The sequence below is a fragment of the Aegilops tauschii genome, chromosome 7 (assembly GCF_002575655.3).
Source record: "Aegilops tauschii subsp. strangulata cultivar AL8/78 chromosome 7, Aet v6.0, whole genome shotgun sequence".
In the NCBI taxonomy this organism is placed as follows: domain Eukaryota; kingdom Viridiplantae; phylum Streptophyta; class Magnoliopsida; order Poales; family Poaceae; genus Aegilops; species Aegilops tauschii.
The window spans coordinates 26,619,225-26,629,254 of NC_053041.3; positions in this window are offsets into that span (position 1 = coordinate 26,619,225).

Sequence of the window (10,030 nt, forward strand, 5' to 3'; positions counted from 1 at the left end):
AACTCCAACGGCATCACTGAGTATAGAACCACGACCTAAGACACCTTACTCGTCGTCTGAAAAGTCTGCAACATGAAACGTTGCAGCCCGAAAACGGGTCAGCACATGGAATATGCTGGCAATGTAACACATAGAGAGTAATGAACAGAATAATGCTATACTACATGCATATTTGGCTGGTAGAAAGCTCTATGGTTACAGTTTTGCGAAAAGCCAAATTTTCCCTACTGCAAAGGAATAAATTTTATTTACTATCTTGGTGGTTGTTAAACATTGAGAATGGGTGACACCATCTCAATCCCAATTAAGTTTCAACATTAATCCCAACAAAATTAATTAAAGTAACATGATGAGATTCACATGATAATCCAAGTACTAGATACTCAAGTTGTCCATAACCGGGGACACGACTAACGATGATTAGTTTATACACTCTGCAGAGGTTTGCGCACTTTTCCCCACAAGACTCGATCTCCTCCATTGGGATTCTCGCACTACATGATGTTTGAGAAACGGATGACCGAGACATAGTCTTTCAGAAGCATTTGCACCTTACGATCGGGCAGACAGTACCACCTACAACCCCTACATCTGCTAGTCTACCACTGTAAGAGTTCACACAACTTAATCAACTATGCTAGGGCCCATAATAGCTTGTGGCTGCACATGGAAGTTTCTAGGAAGAATAATCTCATGATCCCTTTGAGCCTGGGTGGCGGTCCATAAAAAAACAGGCAATCGCTGGAATACCCAGGTGCCTCAGTCCACCCAGATGTGTGTTTAAGTAGCCACCTTAAATTGAACCTTTAATTAACAATCTCACATCTGTCATGGATACACTCACCCAATCCACGTCTACTAGCATAGCATAGCAACATAAGCAAACGTAGAAGTAACTCCCAAGGGTTTGGTAATAAACAGGGCAATAGGTTCTACCTCATCAGCTACTTCCCTACCCACAATTTAATCAGATCCTAATCATGCAATTGTTTGAGGATTGATCTAATGCAATAAAACTGGGTATGAAAAGAGGTATGATCAAAGTGTTACTTGCCTTGCTGATGATCCGCGAAACCTAGGGATTCGAAGTAGCAAGCTGCGCACTCCGGGTACTCTATCGCAAACAAACAAGCATACAATAAGTACTCGTCTAATGCACAGGTAAAACTCAAATAAGAGATCTAACCAGAAAGTTCAACTTAAGAACTCCGGTTTGCAAAAAGAATCAAATCAAACGAAGCAACGAAAGTCAAACGGCAAAAGAAACAAGCTTCGTTTACTAATCTGGACCTAAGTCAAATTTTACAGTAGTAAAAACTTGTTTGAGTTGGTTAAACAGAAAGAGGGTTTCGAGACGAAACTCTAGGCGCTTGAATCGCCTGATTCTGACAAACGAGCGAAAACAAAAACGAAAACGAAAAACAGATCGGAAATCGCGATCAGAAATAATCGCGGAAAATCCGAGAAAAAGAAAACAGACGAACATGCTAACGAACGAACGTTCGTTAACATCGACTAAACGGCGAACTCGTTCGTTAAAACGAACGTACAGACGAACGTCCGCAAACTAAACTAAACCGGGGAAAAAAATAAAAAGCGATCTATTCTAAAAAAACGAAAACTAGGTTTTTGTTTAAAAAACCCGGATCGGTTCAAAAAAACCGAACGACGGTGGGGCGGCAGCGGCGTATACCTCACGCGAGGCTCCGACGAGGCGGGGCGGCTCCGGCGGGCGGGGTGGGGCGCGGGACGGGCGGCGGCTTCGGGCGTCAGCGGCGGCGGGCTTCCGGCGGCGGCGGCGGCTTCGGCGGCGCCGGGCTTCGGGCGGCGGGGCGGCTTCAGCAGCGGGGCGGGACGGGTGAGGCGGCGGGGCGGGGCGGCTTTTAAGAGGGGGGGGCGGCTTGGAGGAGGGGGCAAGGCGGCGGGGAGGCGGAGTTCGCGTTAGACTCGGCGACGGCGGTGGCGGTCGCGGTCTCCTGGAGGGAGACGGCGACGCTGGGGAGCTGGGCCGGCTCGGCTGGACCTCGGCCCAGTCGGGCGCTGGACGTTTTTTTAAAAACAATTCCACCAAACAGAAAATAAATCCTAGAAAAATAAATAAAAATCTAAAAATGCCAAAACAAATTTTCACCGTCTAAATAAAATATTTAGAACGAGATGAACATTTTATTGGCCCTAAAATGCAATTTGAAAAATGCGTATTTTTCCTAAATTCAAATAAAATAGCGAAAAACTCCAAAATAAAATCCTATTTGATTTTTTTATTAAATCCTCAATATTCCTTTATTTTGGGAAAGTCATTTTATTCCCTCTCTCTTATTTTTAAAATTGGAATAATTGATGATAAAATAAATAAAATCAAATGATCCTATTTTCAAAATTCGAGAAAACTCAAATATGAAAATAACGAAATCCCCAACTCTCTCTGTGGGTCCTTGAGTTGCGTAGAATTTCTAGGATCTAGCCAAAATGCAATAAAATATGATATGCAATGATGATCTAATGTATAACATTCCAAAATGAAAATTTGGGATGTTACAAACCTACCCCCCTTAAGATGAATCTTGCCCTCGAGATTCGGGTTGGCTAGAAAATAGGTGAGGGTGGTCCTTCCGTAGATCTTCCTCTCGCTCCCAGGTGGCTTCATCCTCAGTATGGTGGCTCCACTGAACTTTGCAAAACTTGATAACCTTGCTGCGCGTGACTTGACTGGCATATTCGAGAATCTTGACTGGTTTCTCCTCATAACTCAAATCACTATCCAACTGAATTGCTTCCAGTGGTACTGTATCTCTCAGTGGTATATCAGCCATCTTTGCGTGGCACTTCTTCAACTGGGAAACGTGGAACACATCGTGAACTCCTGACAATCCTTCGGGTAATTCCAACTTGTAGGCAACTTCTCCCATACGCTCCAAAACTTTGTATGGTCCTACAAATCGTGGCGCTAACTTTCCCTTAACTCCAAAGCGCTTAACTCCTCGAAGTGGGGATACACGAAGATAAACTCTGTCTCCGACTTCGTAAACAGTCTCCTTGCGTTTAGAATCCGCATAGCTCTTCTGCCTGGATTGGGCTACCTTGAGCCTATCGCGAATCAACTTCACCTTCTGTTCAGATTCTTTAATCAAGTCTGGTCCAAACAACTGGCGGTCTCCAACTTCGTCCCATAACAATGGTGTTCTACACCTCCTTCCGTACAAAGCTTCGAAAGGGGCCATCTTCAAACTGGATTGATAACTGTTGTTGTAAGAAAACTCTGCATACGGCAAATTGTCATCCCAACTGGATCCATAATCTAGCGCACAAGCTCTCAGCATGTCCTCCAAAATCTGATTGACTCTTTCGGTCTGTCCATCTATCTGTAGATGAAAGGCTGTACTGAATTCTAGCCTGGTACCCAAAGTTTCATGTAACTGATGCCAGAACATTGAGGTAAACTGGGTTCCTCTATTTGATACAATGCTCCTCGGAACTCCATGCAGACATACGATTCTGGTCATATAAATCTTTGCCAACTTAGCACTGGTGTACGTGGTCTTCACTGGGATGAAATGAGCTACTTTCGTCAAACGATCGACTACAACCCATATTGAGTCATAGCTTGAACGAGTCTTGGGCAATCCGGTGATAAAATCCATGCCTAGCTTATCCCACTTCCATTCGGGTATCGGCAATGGCTGTAGCAATCCTGCTGGCTTCTGATGCTCGGCCTTCACTCTCTGACATACATCACAAACTGCTACATACTCCGCAATATCTTTCTTCATTCCGGTCCACTAGAAAGTATCCTTCAAATCCAAATACATCTTGGTATTTCCTGGGTGAATCGAATACGGCGAGTCATGAGCCTCCTGCAGAATCAACTTCCTGATCTCCGGGTCATTAGGCACATAAACGCAGTCCTCAAACCATAAGGTATCGTGCTCGTCCTCACGAAATCCCTTGGCTTTTCCTTTGCTCATCCTTTTCTTTATTCCGGCAATCTCCTTGTCTGTCTTTTGAGCTTCTCTGATCTTATCCATCAGAGTAGACTGTATTTCTAATGCGGCAACATAGCCTCTCGGAACTATCTCCAAACATAGCTCGCAAAGATCCTCGGCTAATTCCTTTGGTAACTCTCCGGTCATGAGTGTGTTGACATGACTCTTGCGGCTCAACACATCTGCTACTACGTTAGCCTTTCCGGGGTGATAATGCAATCTCATATCATAATCCTTTATGAGCTCCAACCATCTCCTTTGCCTAAGATTCAACTCCTTCTGCGTGAAGATGTATTTCAAATTCTTGTGATCCGTGTACACATCACAGTGGTTTCCGATGAGAAAATGTCTCCATGTCTTCAATGCATGTACTACGGCTACTAACTCCAAATCATGCGTAGCATAATTGAACTCATGGGGCTTAAGTTGTCGTGAAGCATATGAAACAACTCTTCCTTCCTGCATAAGCACTGCTCCAAGTCCTCGACGAGAAGCGTTGCAGTATACTTCATAATCCTTGCGCTGATCTGGCAGAATCAACACTGGTGATGTAACCAAACGTTTCTTCAACTCTTGGAAACTAGCCTCACATTCCTCAATCCAATTGAACTTGGTGTCCTTCTTCAACAGCTCCGTCATGGGCTTAGCAATCCTCGAGAAATTCTCAATGAATCTCCGGTAGTATCCTGCAAGTCGAAGAAAACTCCGGATCTCTGCAACTGATGTGGGTGATTCCCAGTTTGTCACAGTGTCAACTTTGGTGGGGTCTACTGCTATTCCTTCTCCGGATATAACATGTCCCAGGAATCCAACTTCCTTCAACCAAAACTCACATTTGCTGAACTTGGCGTATAACTCACATTTGTCTCAAGTACCAAACGCAAATGCTCCTTATGCTCCTCTTCATTCTTTGAGTAGACCAAAATATCATCAATGAACACTATGACGAACTTATCCAGAAACTCCATAAACACCTTGTTCATCAGGTTCATGAAATAGGCAGGTGCGTTAGTCAGACCAAATCACATAACGGTATACTCGTACAGCCCATACCTGGTGGTAAAAGCCGTCTTAGGCATATCCTGCTCTCGAATCTTCAACTGATGGTATCCTGACCGCAGATCGATCTTGGAAAATACCTTAGCTCCTTGTAAGCGGTCAAACAAATCGTTGATCATCGGCAGTGGGTACTTGTTTTTGATGGTCACTTCATTCAATCCTCGATAATCAACAACCATCCTTAACGATCCATCCTTCTTCTCCACTAGAAGTACTGGCGATCCCCAAGGTGAAGAACTTGGGCGAATATAGCCTTTATCCAGTAACTCCTTAATCTGCTTCTTAATCTCCTCCAAATCCTTTGCGGGCATCCTGTACGGTCTCTTAGATATTGGCCCTGTGCCTGGCAAAAGCTCAATAAAAACTCAATGTCTCTATCCGGTGGCATGCCTGGTAACTCCTCTGGAAATACGTCAGGGAAATCCTTCACCACTGGTACTTCCTCCTGTACAACTCCTGATAAAGAATTCACCCAAGTCCTCTTCGGCACATGCCGGGATACATACTTGATCCTTCTTCCTTCTGGAGTGGTAAGGAAAATCGACTTACTAGCGCATTCAATGTTCCCTTCATACTTCGATAACCAATCCATGCCTAATATCAAATCCAGTCCTTGCGATTCCAATACTATTAGGTCCGAGGGAAACACGTAGTTACCAATCCTTAATGGTAACCGATCACACCATAGACTAGACATATACTCTGCTCCTGGCGAGGTTACTAACATGGGTGACCTAAGGGCTTGGGTTGGCAATTTATACTTATCCACAAATCCCCTTGATATGTATGAATGTGATGCACCAGTATCAAAAAGAACGAGTGCAGTAAATGACTTAACCAAAAACTTACCTATTACTGCATCTGGCTGGCTTCAACCTCCTCCACGCTAACGTGGTTCACATGTCCTTTGTTGAAAGGGTTGGGCTTCTTCCCAGATCTTCCATTGCCATTTCCATTCTTAGCTTCAGGACACTCATTAGCATAATGTCCAGTCTGCTAGCACTTGTAGCAAGTGACTTGGCTCAGATCTCTATTAGCTGGGGTCGATGGGTTGGTACGGTTCTGTCCGTTGCTTCCTCCATTCCCATTACCATTCTTGGGTCCACTATGGTTGTGCGAACCTCCTGCTCCATGGGTATGCTGAAAAGGTCCTCCCGAATTCGGGGTAAAACATGGCTTCTGCTGAGCTCCAGAATTGTACTTCCCTTGTCCATACTTCCTCTTGCGTTTTTCAATCTGCTGCTGCTTCCCTTCAATCATGAGAGCTCTATCTACCAACTCCTGGTAGTTGTTGAAGGTTGCTACCATCAACTGCATGCTCAGCACATCATTCAGCCCTTCCAAAAACTTCTCCTGCTTGGCTGCATCAGTAGCAACGTCATCTGGGGCATAACGTGCTAGTTTACTAAAATCCTCCACATACTGGCCTACGGTGCGTCCTCCTTGGCGTAGGTTGCGAAACTCACGCTTCTTCATGGCCATAGCTCCTGCTGAAACATGGGCAGTACGGAAAGCTTGCTGAAACTGGTCCCATGTGACAGTGTCAATAGGGTGGGTGGCTGTGTAATTCTCCCACCATGATGCTGCGGGTCCATCAAGCTGGTGTGCGGCAAAACGCACTCCCTCCGCATCTGTGCATCCTGCAGTGGTCAACTCCCTTCCAACTTTGCAGAGCCAATCATCTGCAACAATCGGCTCGGTGCTACTGGAATACACCGGCGGATTTAGCCTCAAGAAACGGGTCAAATGATCAACAGGTGGTGGTGGTGGTGGGTTGTTGTTGTTGTTGTTGTTGTTGTTGTTGTTGCCTTGATTCTGTACTAGTGCTTGCATCAAGACATTCTGCTGCTGAATCAACTGAGTGATCTCCGGTGGGAAAACAAATCCGGTGTCGCGTCTCGGAGGCATCTGATGGGTTTAGAAAAGATGAGAATTTAGAATAGAATGAGGTCTAGAGATAAAACACTACCCATATGCACATGAGACAAACACAATCAATATCACTCAAATCAATTCAAACAAGGCATACAATCGATCTAACTATCGTCACAAATTGCTCGGACTATACTATATACATGGGGGAATACTACTACTGATTATGGTGGTATACTAGAAATTTTGATCGGTCGAAGACTCCATGATATCTGCTCCAGCTTCATCAACAAAGTCATCTTCACTGGGGTCCGAGTCGGTGTCGTCGATGATGATGTAGTTATTCGGGTAAGCGCAATCATCGTCTTCTCCTCCTGGTGCTGGGTCTCCCATGAATACTCCGATCTTCTTTATCAGGTCGTCATTCTTCTCCAACAACGTGGTGATCTCCTCCTCATATCCATCGCGCGTAGACTTGAGTTCTTCCTCCAACTCCGTGATCTTGGTCAATGCCTTCTTTAGATCTATCATGCCTGTGCACATTTGGTTCTCCTGGCGACGAATGTGCTGGTTTTGCTCCTGGATGAAAGCTGCAATTGATCTATCCTTCTTGGTGCTAATCATCTCCCATTGCTCATCTCGGCGCCCACAAATCTGGTAAATGGTATCCTTAAGCTCCTTATGGTAAACTTCTCCAATGCGTCCCATGGTGATGTGGGCTGCCATGCTCTTTCCTAGACTCCAGGTTGGTGCATCAAAGGAAAACTCTATGGGCTCGGTGACGGGCATGAACGTCCTTCTTGGAACTTGAACTTGAATCATCCAACGCTCCTCTTCTGGTAGTGTGGCGTTGTAGGTTCCGGTGAAGCTTGGTATTCCGATGTTCAGGTATCTAGTGACTTCCTTCAAGTGGCGTCCAAAGGGTGTATCTTCATCTGGTTGCATGAACTTGTTCCTGGCATCCGCCATCCTAAAAGAGTGGAAAATGGAGAGGAGTCAGAAATGAGAAGAGAATAGTGATCTAGGGATTAATCTTAGTGGTCGTGTCCTACAGTCAGCGTGTGCTCTGATACCATCTTGTAGCGACCAGACCTCAGACGGTCAAGTCTCTGTGCATCAGTGTCATCCCTGGATCAGTAATGCTGACACGCACATTACTCGAAGGATTTATAATAGAGTAGCAATCACACACTTATTACGTCGAATGTCTCAAAAGAGAACTTAATACAATAAATATGGCTTAAGGCCATCTAAAAACGATAACAGCGGAAGACTTGGAAGATAAGTGAGTCCAGCAACTCCAACGGCATCACTAAGTATAGAACCACGACCTAAGCAAACGTAGAAGTAACTCCCAAGGGTTTGGTAATAAACAGGGCAATAGGTTCTACCTCATCAGCTACTTCCCAACCCACAATTTAATCAGATCCTAATCATGCAATTGTTTGAGGATTGATCTAATGCAATAAAACTGGGTATGAAAAGAGGTATGATCAAAGTGTTACTTGCCTTGCTGATGATCCGTGAAACCTAGGGATTCGAAGTAGCAAGCGGCGCACTCCGGGTACTCTATCGCAAACAAACAAGCATACAATAAGTACTCGTCTAATGCACAGGTAAAACTCCAATAAGATATCTAACCAGAAAGTATAACTTAAGAACTCCGTTGCAAAAAGAATCAAATCAAACGAAGCAACGAAAGTCAAACGGCGAAAGAAACAAGCTTCATTTACTAATCTAGACCTAAGTCAAATTTTACAGTAGCAAAAACTTGTTTGAGTTGGTTAAACAGAAAGAGGGTTTCGAGACGAAACTCTAGGCGCTTGAATCGCCTGATTCCGACAAACGAGCGAAAAGAAAAACGAAAACGAAAAACAGATCGGAAATTGCGATCAGAAATAATCGCGGAAAATCCGAGAAAAAGAAAACGGACGAACAGGCTAATGAACGAATGTTCATTAACAACGACTAAACGGCGAACTCGTTCGTTAAAACGAACGTACGGACGAACGTCCGCTAACTAAACTAAACCGGGGAAAAAACCGATCTATTCTAAAAAAACAAAAACTAGGTTTAAAAAAAAACCGGATCGGTTCAAAAAATCGAACGACGGCGGGGCGGCGGCGGCGTATACCTCAAGCGAGGCTCCGGCGAGGCAGGGCGGCTTCGGCGGGCGGGGTGAGGCGGCGGGGTGGGGCGCGGGACGGGCGGCGGCGGCTTCGGCGGCGGCGGGCTTCGGGCGGCGGGCGGGACGGGGTGAGTCGGCGGGGCGGGGCGGCTTTTAAGAGGGGGGGAGGGGCGGCTTGGAGGAGGGGGCAAGGCGGCGGGGAGGCGGAGTCCGGGTCGGACTCGGCGACGGCGGCGGCGGTCGCGATCTCCTGGAGGGAGACGGCGGCGCGGGGGAGCTGGGCCGGCTCGGCCGGGCCTCGGCCCAGTCGGGCGCTGGACGTTTTAAAAAAAACAATTCCGCCGAACAAAAAATAAATCCTAGAAAAATAAATAAAAATCTAAAAATGCCAAAACGAATTTTCACCGTCTAAATAAAATATTTAGAACGAGATGAACATTTTGTTGGCCCTAAAATGCAATTTGTAAAACGCGTATTTTTCCTAAATTCAAATAAAATAGCGAAAAAGTCCAAAATAAAATCTTATTTGATTTTCTTTATTAAATCCTCAATATTCCTTTATTTTGGGGAAGTCATTTTATTCCCTCTCTCTTATTTTTAAAATTGGAATAATTGATGATAAAATAAATAAAATCAAATGATCCTATTTTCAAAATTCGAGAAAACTCAAATATGAAAATAACGAAATCCCCAACTCTCTCCGTGGGTCCTTGAGTTGCGTAGAATTTCTAGGGTCTAGAAAAAATGCAAGAAAATATGATATGCAATGATGATCTAATGTATAACATCCCAAATTGAAATTTGGGATGTTACAGTATGTTTGTGATTATGACGTGTTACAGGAAAAATACGAAGAAGAAAAACAAGAGGAAGAAGAAAAGCATGAGGAAGAGGAGTTCGGGATAAAACAACCCTCCAATATACATGAACAAAAGTATAGTGATAACTCTGCTTTGAATGAATTAGATGCTAACAAACTTCCCATGCA